The 11,881-nt window shown below is 40.0% G+C and overlaps 1 long non-coding RNA gene across 1 annotated transcript; it reads right to left on the reverse strand.

Moving 5' to 3' along the window:
- Positions 1-46: 46 nt before the first annotated feature.
- Positions 47-6,360, reverse strand: LOC118495582. The gene is made up of 3 exons (XR_004898043.1): positions 6,209-6,360; positions 6,013-6,114; positions 47-71 (listed from the first exon to the last, which is right to left on the reverse strand). It is a non-coding gene; the product is annotated as an uncharacterized LOC118495582 (long non-coding RNA).
- Between the last annotated feature and the right edge of the window lie 5,521 nt (positions 6,361-11,881).

Here is an 11,881-nt window from a genome sequence, read left to right on the forward strand (position 1 = left end):
AGAGTACAGCTTGTTATCACTGGCCTGGAGACACTCAGTCAGGTTGGCTTTGATAGTGGAGAGCTCTGCAGCTGATCCACCTAATGTCACATGGTCAGAAATAATCAAGAGACATTTCTCAGAAACACAAAACAATTGAACTGCATTCATGTCATGTCTTATGTTTTTCACAAGACTACATTTCCTTATTTTGCTATTCCTATGACATATCAAAGGGCATAGTGAACTCTGCAGCAGCTTCAGTAAGCATACTGTATTTTGTACTGCAGTTTTATCACTAACATAAATCAGTCTGTCAGCAGTAGAGTTACATACGACGGAGCATTAGGGCCACATCAAAGAAAAAAAAATAAGGAGGAAGATATTTTTTTTATTTATTTTGCATTTCGAGAATAAAGTCGAAATGTCGAGAATAAAGTCAACATGACGATAATAAAGTTGAAATACTTTTTCGAGAATAAAGTTGAAATACTTTTTCGAGAATAAAGTCGAAATGTCGAGAATAAAGTCAACATGACGAGAATAAAGTTGAACTATACCATTTCGAGAATAAAGTTGAAATGTCAAGAATAAATTCAACTCCTTTATCACTTAATAGAGCGACTGTCCGCCATGCCAGCTGCCATGTAGGAAACATCATAGATATGGGTTACGTCCTTGGAGTGCCGCGCTCGCCTGAGCTCCACTCCATCAGGATCAGACAAATCAATTGTCTTATTGTGTCTTGTGATACAACATATGCGTAGGTGTAACCATCGATACCCTCGCATCTGTCCATTACAAGCTATTTCAGTTGGTCACCTCTTCCAAGTTTGTGTGGTTTCTCCTTCTGAACAGACGCAATTTTCGGCACAATCTCTTCAAATTCCTAATACTCATCATCATACTGTGTTTATGTGCTAAAAGAGAAAGAGTTCATGCATTTTGTAGAATACTATAGGTAATATAGCTAGTAGTTTGGTTTATTCTCAAAAGTCCGACTTGATTCTTGAAATATCAAGTTTTTTCTCGACATGTCGACTTTATTCTCGACATTTCGACTTTATTCTCAAAATAAAAAATTTTCCCTTGATGTGGCCCTAATGCTCCGTCGTAGTTACAACATGTCACTGCTGCCGTTTTCTTTTTTATTGCTAAATGACAGTGGTCACAACTGAAGCCACGTGGAAAATTGGATCTTCCAGAAACACCATGTTGTGGTGTGATGAGACTTACCGTGGATTTCCACAGGATGCAGAACGTCTGCGAACCGGCTCCGCTGCGGAACGGCTGCGTGCTCCGCCGTCCCTCAATACCCACCAGGTCCGGATTTGTTGCGTAACGGCTGCGGCCAGCCCACCACGAGATCTCGCGAATTGACTTATGTTCGCGCGATATAACAGGATGTAGCTTCTATAAACAGAACCACAAAACCAACAACAGTTTGTTTCCATCCAGAGGAGTAGAGGGGAAACTACTCTGTGCTGTGTTTTCAAGGTGTAGTGCAGGGAAAATTACCTGCCGTGAGCACGGTGTATTTTATTTTGAAAATTACCCGGATGTTTTATTTTGTTTCTGTGCTCGACTTCCTGTCCCGCACTATCTGAATTGTGCTGAATTGCTGCGGAGCTCTCCGTCGTCCGTCAAAAATAGAAGCTCTGTGTATCTGCTCCAGAGGGCTGCAGACTGACGGAGCTGGGACGGAGTAGGGACGCAGACGTTCTGCAGTCAGTGGAAATACACACACTGACTTTAATCGAAACCTAATGACTCCGTCGACGTTCCGGAGACGTTCCGCAGACGTTCCGCAGACGTTCCGCATCCAGTGGAAATTGCCAGTAAGGGAAAGCTTAGACAACATCAGGTCATTCATAGCAATGGCGTAGCAACGGGTGTGCTGGTGCCACCCAGAGTGGCAGCTGGCACACCTAAAAATCAGAAGCATAATTATTTTTTATAGTTGGAATAAAAACAATTTTATAATCTTGGGATGTAGTTGTTTAATACAAGAATTGTTTATTTTTATATTTGTTTTAAACTTTAAATTATTTTCAACAAAAACATCTGCCGACATTCGGCCGCCAAACAGCTGCTGACCTGACTGTGACCCCAGCATCTTGGGAGGTTTGCCGCGTGTTCTAAACAAAACAGTAAACGCTTGCTAGCAGAGCTCACTGCTTAATTTCTTTATTAAAAAACCTCAGCTTAATGGGCAGCCCGACACAAGGCCTACACCTAATTCTCCCTCCGTGGGCATAGCATCAACAGGTCTGACTCCTCCAGCACAGCCTCCTGCGGAATTTCATCGGTATAGCATCAGGTAACAAAAGACACACAGGGGCAGTTTGCTGAAGAAACCGGGCACATGTGAAAGTTATCATTTTTGCTTTTCTGTGATAAACAAGGCATTGCGAGTCTGAGGATATTTTACACAGAGTAACAACGAATGCACAGCAGACAATAGGGCAGGCAGATGGATTCGTTCCTGAAATATTGTGACTTTATTCTTGAAATATAACTTTTTTTTCCTAAAACATCATGACTCATCCACATACCAGAGACCACAGATGGGATGCAGAAAAATTGACAAGTGTTGAATTGAGGAGGTACAGATTCAATTATAAGCAATTTATCAAACTAAATAAAGTTATGAATATGTGTATTCATAACTTTACCAAATTGACAAACAAATCAAAACGGGGCATCGCCCTGGAATCAGGGACCAATAACTGCATTGTGAAAACAGTCTCATAGGTGGTGTTGTCTTTGAAAATACAGATCTTAATTAATTTGAATAATTTATCTCATATTTATAAAGTGAAAGGGAAGGGTGAAATTCGAGCACTGACCTGTTCAACCAGCTGTTACTACAACATATACACAAATAATCACAAACAACTGCTCTTTAAAGTATAATAGAATGTATTTAACTTCCAAATTATTAATTGTCAATCAATAGTTAGGTCAATCAATAAACCTACTTACTTGTTACAACTACAACAAAGGCAAAATGTGGTGTGTGTGGTTGTGTGTGTGTGTGTGTGTGTGTGTGTGTGTGTGTGTGTGATGAGAACATGTAGCTTAGCCACGCGATATCAAGATGGCGGATGAAATACCGCGAGATGTGAGGCTCTTTGTAGTCTTTAGCGCAAGGCGCAAAATGGCTACTCAAGGAAAATACACAAACGTTTATTTATTTAACCCCAAGATGGCGGGTAGTGAAACTTGGTTGCAATACCACGTGACTATGGGGTGGTCGTCAGCTGATCTGTGTATGTGTGTGTGTTAGGTTAGTGTGTAACAGAGATGGGGACTCGAGTCTGAGACTTGGACTCGAGTCGCACAAACAGCTGACTTCAGACTTGACTTGTGACTCGACCCAAAAGATGTCAGACTCGACTCGGACTCGAGCTTCGAGACTCGTCAACAACCTGTTTTCATGCAATTATTGCTTTTTAAATCTAAATTCATTCATGTATTTCTATTTTCTTTTATTGGCGCATATACGTTGGGGAAACGTATGACGAGCTGCATGTCCCCTGCCCTTTGCCATAATGTGCAACGTAACGCATGCGCTATATGTTTGCGCACTCACATATCAAAAAATGCATTGATGATGGCGACACCAAGTCCTCCCGGAGCTGTGCCTTTTGTCATTAGTTTTACTCTCAATAATTTGGTAAACAGTGGCAGTAAGCTAACAGCTACATACAAGGTGTGTGGCACCAAATTAAATGATGCCGGATCAACAACGTCGAACTTCATCAGGCATCTCAAAACGCACCTAAATCACTTGTAATGTGAAAGAGACGTTACATTTAGCATATATCGTCACAGGTAACAAGCTAACCATCGCAAAGTGTTGTACTAATGCTGGGAACAGGCACATTGTATCTTTATAGTTAGTAGTTGCTGAGGCTCAGACATCCATGGCGCACAGGAGGCGGGACGCACGGATCCATCTCTCCAGGAACAAACGCTGTGTCGGGGGGGCAAACTCATGTGATGCGTAATTGATCCCGTGGATGATTTGTAGGCTATTAAGTGAACAAGGTGTACCCGGTCCACTAAACACTGGGCTGCCTTGACTGTCTTAATTCTGCACATATTTCTGTTACTGTAGTCCTATTTACTATTTCATTATTACATCCATGCGTGGCGCAGCGGATCCGTGCGCACTGTCACCTGCCGTGGAGACGCTGGCCTCACTAACCTCTCCTCCTCTGAGTCGGGTCTCCCTCGTGCTGGACTCAGTTTCAATGAGCATACTAACACTTAGAAAATAAATGGCATTACATCAGTGAGTTCAAACTGCTTATCGTGCGTAATTTGGACTGACACTGAGATGCATGTTGCTGTGTAACTGGTGTGGCGCTGCCACTATTCTATTGATTTCCATTTTTTTGAGTGAAAGGGACGTTACATTTAGCATATATCGTCACAGGTAACAAGCTAACCATTGCAAAGTGTTGTGCTAATGCTGGGAACAGGCAAATTGTATCTTTCTAGTTGTATCCATATGATGTGACAGCCTTAGGTTAATATTTCACCAGGTCAGAGGGCTAGAGGGATGTGTTAAGTAGACCCCATAAAGTTATCCTACAGCTGATTTTGATACTGTACTGTATGGATGGTAGCTACAGGACATGCTTTGAATTCATAAGATTTAACAATACAGTGTTAGGGACAGATCAGATGGCCAGAGACCTGAGACTTGGACTCGTTGCAAAAGACTTGAGACTTGACTTGAACTTGCCCCTCAAAGACTTGAGACTAGACTTGGACTTCCAAAAAATGACTTGTGAAAATCTCTGGTGTGTAAAGAGGAAAGCAAAGCACACTTTAGAGAAAGAAAGACACTTTGAATCTTGATTTTCGAGGAAGTAATAATAATAATAACCAATCTTCTCGTTCACTGAGGACTCTAACTTAACTTGACGTTATGGCAAATCTTAGAAGTTGTCTAACCAGGGGAATGTTATTACTCAGCCTCTTGTGGGCCAACAGCTGATTTCTTGCAGCGATAATAACCGATCCCTGTCTACATTGGGCCACGAGGTAACGGTCTTGCGCGGTACTGTGGTTCGAATGACGAACAGAAGGTTTATTATCTCGGTTTTACAGTGACTAACTTCTCCGTGGCGGGAGATAGCAGTGTAGCATTACAGTTTTAATATAAGCTACAGTATCAAACACAACATACATCAACAGGTACCGTGATCCAGTACATTCACAGCAATAAATTGTACTCAGTGGTCACAATCATATTAATAGTAAGACATTGCAATGGTAGCACTTACTAATTAATCACATTCAATGCAGTAACAAGTTGCAGCAATAGCGGTTACTGACATTAATAACACACACCTATATTTCTCTGCCCAGAAACTGTTAAGCCTCCTTACTGTGATATAGTCCACTTGTCCGGACTTCACACAAATCAACACTTTCTTTAAAAAAAATGTCCTTCCTTTTTTTTTTATAACATAACCAGTTTTTTTGTTTTTAGGTAAACAAGAAGAAATGGAAATCAGCACTTTGCTTCAATAAATATATATTTTTGTTTAGTCTATTTTTGGAAAAATGTTGCAAACAAAAGGTGCTTAATCGTAAAAAAAAAAATAGTGGGGCTAATCCTGCATGTCATGGAGCATTATAACATGAAATACAATCAAAACTACTCTATCTTCTTCTTATGCAAGGATGTGAACATAGATATGAATTGCCAGCAATATGTGTTTTTCTTTAAAACATGGAAGGTTTGAACAGTCAAACACAGAACATTTATCAAAAAAGGCTAAATTTATAATAACAAAAAAAACAATTCCAATAAAAAATATCAGTACTTCACTATAAACCAAAATTTCTGATATGTCTCAGTTCAATAGCAGCATCTACATATACGATCATGTAAATGAAAAATACACTGAAAATAGGAAGTTTCTGTAACCAATTCTTACAGAAAGAAATCCTCATTTTTCACAGTAGAATGAGTTCGACCTGATTTTAACTTTGATTGTGATTTAGACTCACAGTGGACACCGAGGCTGATGAGCCTAGCCAGCAGGAAAACACTCAGCAGCCCCAGACAGAGAACAGCAGCTCCATGAAATCTCCTCTCTGAGCTCCTGGGACCTAAACACATAATATACCTTTTAATCATACAACAGTAATTAGATGATAATACATATCAGTGTGTCAGCCTCTCTGGCTGACTGAACATTCTTACCTGTCTGATTTGTTGAAAGTCTTGGGTTAACAGACTTGTCATATTCAACATTGGCATACATGTCATCCATCACTCATAAGGTGGCCAACTATTCCCTGAAGGTCAGCGCTGCAGCACAGACTGAACTAAATGTAAGTGATCTATGTATTTATATATTCTTGTTGGTTCCAGTTATGCAACGCTTCACCGTCAGAGGAAGTCACAAGTTTCAGAGGTGTTAAAAGAAGTTTCAAGAAGTTTCTATGACAACACCCCTTTTTATTCTATCTACAGACAGCGCCAGATTAAAAGGTAAGATTACACTAGGCGTACTGCAGTTTTCGGGCCCCCTCCAAATGAATATTTTGTTATTTGGTGAAAAAGCAAGATTACTTTTAACTGCCTCATGATTGATTATTAGTCAGATTGTTTTAATTAAGAAATGTTAATGCATCTAATTTAGGTATTCTTCACCTCCCAGTTGCTTAAGTGGCTTTGTGAGAGTCCCCGGCTTGGTGGGCTTTTAACGGCATTTGGATCCGAATACACATTTTCGGCCTCACCATGCATCCCCAGTATAGCAGCCAGCTGCCCTTTCCACTCTGCCCTACAATGGCTTGTGATCACACAGCGGCGGGGAGGGCAAGATACTCACTGCTATGTCAACAGACAAAAAACAGACATGCATGTGCCCGCTCTTGGAGCGCTGTGCAGTGTGGAAAGCCTGAGATAATACAGCCATGGGGTTGAGGTTAAAGGGGTGATATAATGCAAAACCGAGTTTACCTTGTCATAGATGAATTACGACAGTTTGTAGGGTAAAAAGGACATACAGAGAACCTCAAAGTACCACTGACATCTCTTTCCTATGCAAATCTGACAATTTGAAACTGCTGCTAAAAACGGGCGAATCTCAACAAAGCTAAAAGTTGACGTCAACTCGGTGGCTGTACCTTATTTGGCTCTTGTCATGCCCCAACATTTACATAGGCCACTGATCTGGGACCAGTTTGTCTTGTGAATCTAGGTCGCGCAGATCTCAGAATAGAAATTAGATAGGATATAAATGCCGTGACGAAATTCAAAGTGTAAATATACAAAATGTATGTTGAAAGTGTACCCAGGGTCTGTGAAAGGCAGAGGCAGCAAACCAGGCAGCACCTCCCGCTGTCATGTTAGCCTGCGGAGCTCCTAAACTCCGACACACAGTCGGACAAAATTTGCAATTAGCCATACATTTTCGTAAAATGGCCCATATTTGACCTCTACATAGTTGATTTCTTGCATAAAAAAAGTCTCAGAAGTGAATTTAGTAATGAAATAGCAGAAGAACAATGTATACAATTTCTGTGCAGTGTGTGTGTGTGTGTGTGTGTGTGTGTGTGTGTGTGTGTGTGTGTGTGTGTGTGTGTGTGTGTAAGGAGAGGGGTAGGAAGTTGGGAATTGCCACCCACCCCTCAATTTACACCCCTGGCCCGATTTGGTGTTGTGGCTGGTGTGATTCCATCGCAAGATTTTATTTTTTAAAATAAATCTATTTATCTGGACCTTCTTCTATTGTATGTTACTTCCTCATTATGCAGTAATGCGCCATGTCTGCAAGTCTCTGTATGTCTCTTGTACCCAGTCTTGCGAAGAGACAGTTATGTTTCCCTAGTACAAAATATATTTTTTTGCATCCACATCATACAGACAAAGTTACTGTAGATACACAAGTGAAATTTTTTCCTAACTCTGCACAATCGAGACACCGAGGCCGATGATCCCAGCCAGCAGGAAAACACTCAGCAGGCCCAGACAGAGAACAACAGCTCCATGAAATCTCCTCTCTGAACTCCTGGGACCTAAACACAGAGAAGACCAGCGAATACAACCAATCATATAACAGTAATTAGATGATAATATACAGATCAGTGTGTCAGCCTCTCTGTCTGACTGAACATTCTTACCTGTCTGATTTCTTGAAGGTGTTGGGTTAACAGACTGGTCATTTTCATAGATTTCCTCCATCGTTCATAAGGAGGTTACCTAAAGTGTCAGCGTTGCAGCACAGACTCTAAGTGACTAAACCGAGTCTTGTTGGTTTCTTAATAGTTTCTCTGAAGTTTCATTTTTGAGGAAGTAACGTGAGAAATATTCTTGATGGAATTCGTCTGCTACACCACTTAAAACAGGAACTGCTCGCGAGCAATTTAATACTTCATTAAATATCAAGTACAGACGTCTAAAGTCCTTTTCAATTACATAGAAACACTAAAAATGTTATTTGTTAACATTACATTACATTACATTTCTCAAAAACACATTCTGCATTCATATCATGTCTTATGTATTTCATGAGACTACATTTCCTTAATTTGCTATTCCTCTGACATATCAAAGGGCATAGTGAACTCTGCAGCAGACTTTAGTAATTCTTTTTTTCTACTGCAGTTTTATCACTAACACATGTCACTGCTGCTGTTACAGTTTTTTTTGATTGCTAAACGACACTGGTCACATCTGAAACCACATGTACAAAACTCTTACCACAGTCTGCATTGCCAACAGTCAACTGAGCTCAACAGTTCACATCAGCTGCAAAACTCATGCCAAACAACCCAACTCTTCACACGCACATCTCAAAACAGGCTCAGTGCACTGAAACATTTTGAACAATCCTCATCGATACACACACACTGTCACTCAGAACACACAGAGAGTAAAAACACTAGCATCAAACGCCAATACAGAAATGAGAAACTTTTAATCTTTACAGTTTGAATAATTTGAACGACTTCACACAAATCAATACTTTCTTTAAAGAGAAAAAAATTCCTTAACATGATTTATTTCTATAACAAAACCTGTTTTTAGGTAAACAAGAAGGAATGAAAATAAGCAGTTTCCTTCAATATATATATATATATATATATATATATATATTATATTATTATTTTGTCTGTAGTAATTTACGTAATTACTGGGGTAAAAATTAACAAACAAAAGGTATGCAATAGTAACAAAGAATTGCCTCTCTCCAGCATCCGGCCACAAGTTTTCATCATCACATTGGATGTCCTCGCCTGCCATGCACCTTCATCATCTATGAATACAGATGAATGTGATGTTTTTATTGCTTCCACCTTTATTGCTTTCTTAATGTGCACAGTTTTACTGTAGTACAGCTAGTGTTTTTTTGTTTGTTTGTTTTTTCACATTTTTTACAGCTGTATATGTAACCTCAGACATCTTACCTGGACATATTGGTATCTTTGCTCTTTTACCTGTTCACTGTTTCTCTCAAACGGTACACTGTATAACTGTTTCATTCTTACTTTGTGTTTCCTTATTTCCAAAAAGGTCTTTCTGAGCTTTTTCTATATAAATACAGTGTGTTCACTAATGAGTCTTAAACAAGACACATGTTTAGACTTTCAGCTAAAATTGCAATCAGCAGTGTTTTAGGTCGACCAGGCTGAAATCCATTCTGTTTTGCATGTGTGGTTTGACAGCGTGTGTTAGCATTTGAACAAAGTGCTGTACATTCACAGTGTTGTGCAGGTTGTGGTTAAAGCCATGGGATAAGTGTGTAGACTTTTGAAATCTGTGTTCAAGCAATGAAAAACGAACTAGGGTGTCACAAATCCACTACGTGGAGAGTGACAAGCGGGGTTTTTTTGGAAGTTTTCCCTCTCCCTCTCCTCTGCTCGCTCTTTTTCTCCTCTCTCTCAGTGCAGTGGGTGTGACAGGCCACTCCCAGGATGACACGCAGCTGCAGGCGATCTCTAATCAACCACCTGTGGCTCATTAGTGCAGAGACTTAGGCTGAATCCCAATCCTCCCCTTATCCCTTCCCCTTCACTCTTGTTGTGCGCGTTCACGTGAGAGCTAGTGCTGTCCCAATACTCGTCTTAATCGAGGGATAGGGCAAAGGGGAAGGGCCAGATGTCCCTTCCGACCAAGTAAGAATGCGAGCTCACTTGGAACAGCAAGGGCTATCCTGATTCATTGCGCAACAGGAAACATGGCTGCCAGGTCGACCAAGTATTTTCGGCTTAAAGAATTGATTTAAAAATTACGACGGTCTTGTTTTGTGCTCTACACAGTCCTGTACATATATATTTGCAACCATATTTATAATTGAAACGTTTTTTAAAAATCGCTAGCTTGTTATGCTAACGCTAAAGTTAACGTTAATGTTAGCTACTGTTGATTATAAAAAAGTTCAAACCATGCTTAATGTTATGAAAACAATGTCCCCTTGGTTTAAATGTACATAATGTACTCTGCAGCCAGATCTAATCAAATAACTACACTAATCAACATTTGACATGCCTCACCCCAACCCAACCTTCTAAAAATTGATTAAGTCACGACTGTCAATTTGCATACTGGAGAAAGACTCATTGTCCTCACAGGAAAGGTAAGTGTTGTCTTGGGATTTTGGGGAGCCACTCCCTGCTGGGCCAGACTGATTAGAACAAAGAAAATGCATATCTCTGTAAACTTGAATAGAATTGGCACTACATTTGTCTGCCATGAGAGTAAACCTGAATTCAGAGGTGTGTCCTAAATCCTGGGAGAGATGTCATTTGAGGAACCACCCTCAGCTCCTTTAGGATAAATTTGGAAACTTCACAATGATTCAGGACTGTCTTGATGTGACTCCCGAAGGGGAGACATGTTGATTCAGTCCACTGCTAGCAGTGTTTTATTAATGTATTGTTTGAACTGCAGACTGTGACCTCACAAGGAAGCATGTCTGTATGTCCGCTGCTTGCAGTGTATTGTTTTGTCATTGTCACATGACTGATTGATATGACTCCAGAATGGAGATGCATGTTTTCAGTCCACTGTCAGCTGCAGTGTAACATTTGCTTTTGTCATGTCATTTTTCATCATGTTGTTTATTAAATCTTTTTGTTTAACTTTCAATTGGATCCTAGCCTTTCTCCTTCCTCCTCAGAAATCAAACGATCACGTCGTTCTTTTAGATTTTCTTACACTACATTGCTTATTTGCACAACAGTCCCGCATTTCTCTGCCTTGAATGGACCCCATGCATGTCTACAGTGTTAACTAAACTCCATTAGCAGCGAATTTCGTTTGATATCAGTGTATAACACTACCGTCCTGTATCACACAGGGACACCGGAGGAAACCCAGCAGCTGATCCACTTTCTGAAAACGAGCAGAAGTTTCTGCGTTCATGTTGTAGCCATTCATTATTGTATTGGTACTGTATTATTGTAAACATGTGTAATTCATTCCTGTTCATGTACCTGTACATTGTTGTTGGTTATGATACAGGACACTAATGAAAGAAATGGGGTTGGAGGGAAAGGTTACTGACCAACAGGCATCAGACTGGGGTCTGGAATTTCAGAATAGCTGTAGTTTTTTGTTTGTTTGTGGTCTTGTGTGTCTTTTTTGAGTTTTATACATTTGAGTGCCTTCTTATGTGTGTGTGACATGTAAGTTATGGTTCTAATAGTTGATAATGGTTCTGTAATATAACATATTTTTATATAATGTTTTTGCCTGTAATGTTTACTTTATTGGGCAATAAAGACAGCTTTTTGTTAACAAAGAAAGTGTTTCTGAACATCAATGACATTCAAAACAGTGATAACTGAAACAGATATACAACACACCATGCAGTGTGTATACAAATACTTATTGCAAACAGACCTAAGTATGTATGATGATGTA

The sequence above is a fragment of the Sander lucioperca genome, chromosome 8 (genome assembly GCF_008315115.2).
Source record: "Sander lucioperca isolate FBNREF2018 chromosome 8, SLUC_FBN_1.2, whole genome shotgun sequence".
NCBI lineage: Eukaryota > Metazoa > Chordata > Actinopteri > Perciformes > Percidae > Sander > Sander lucioperca.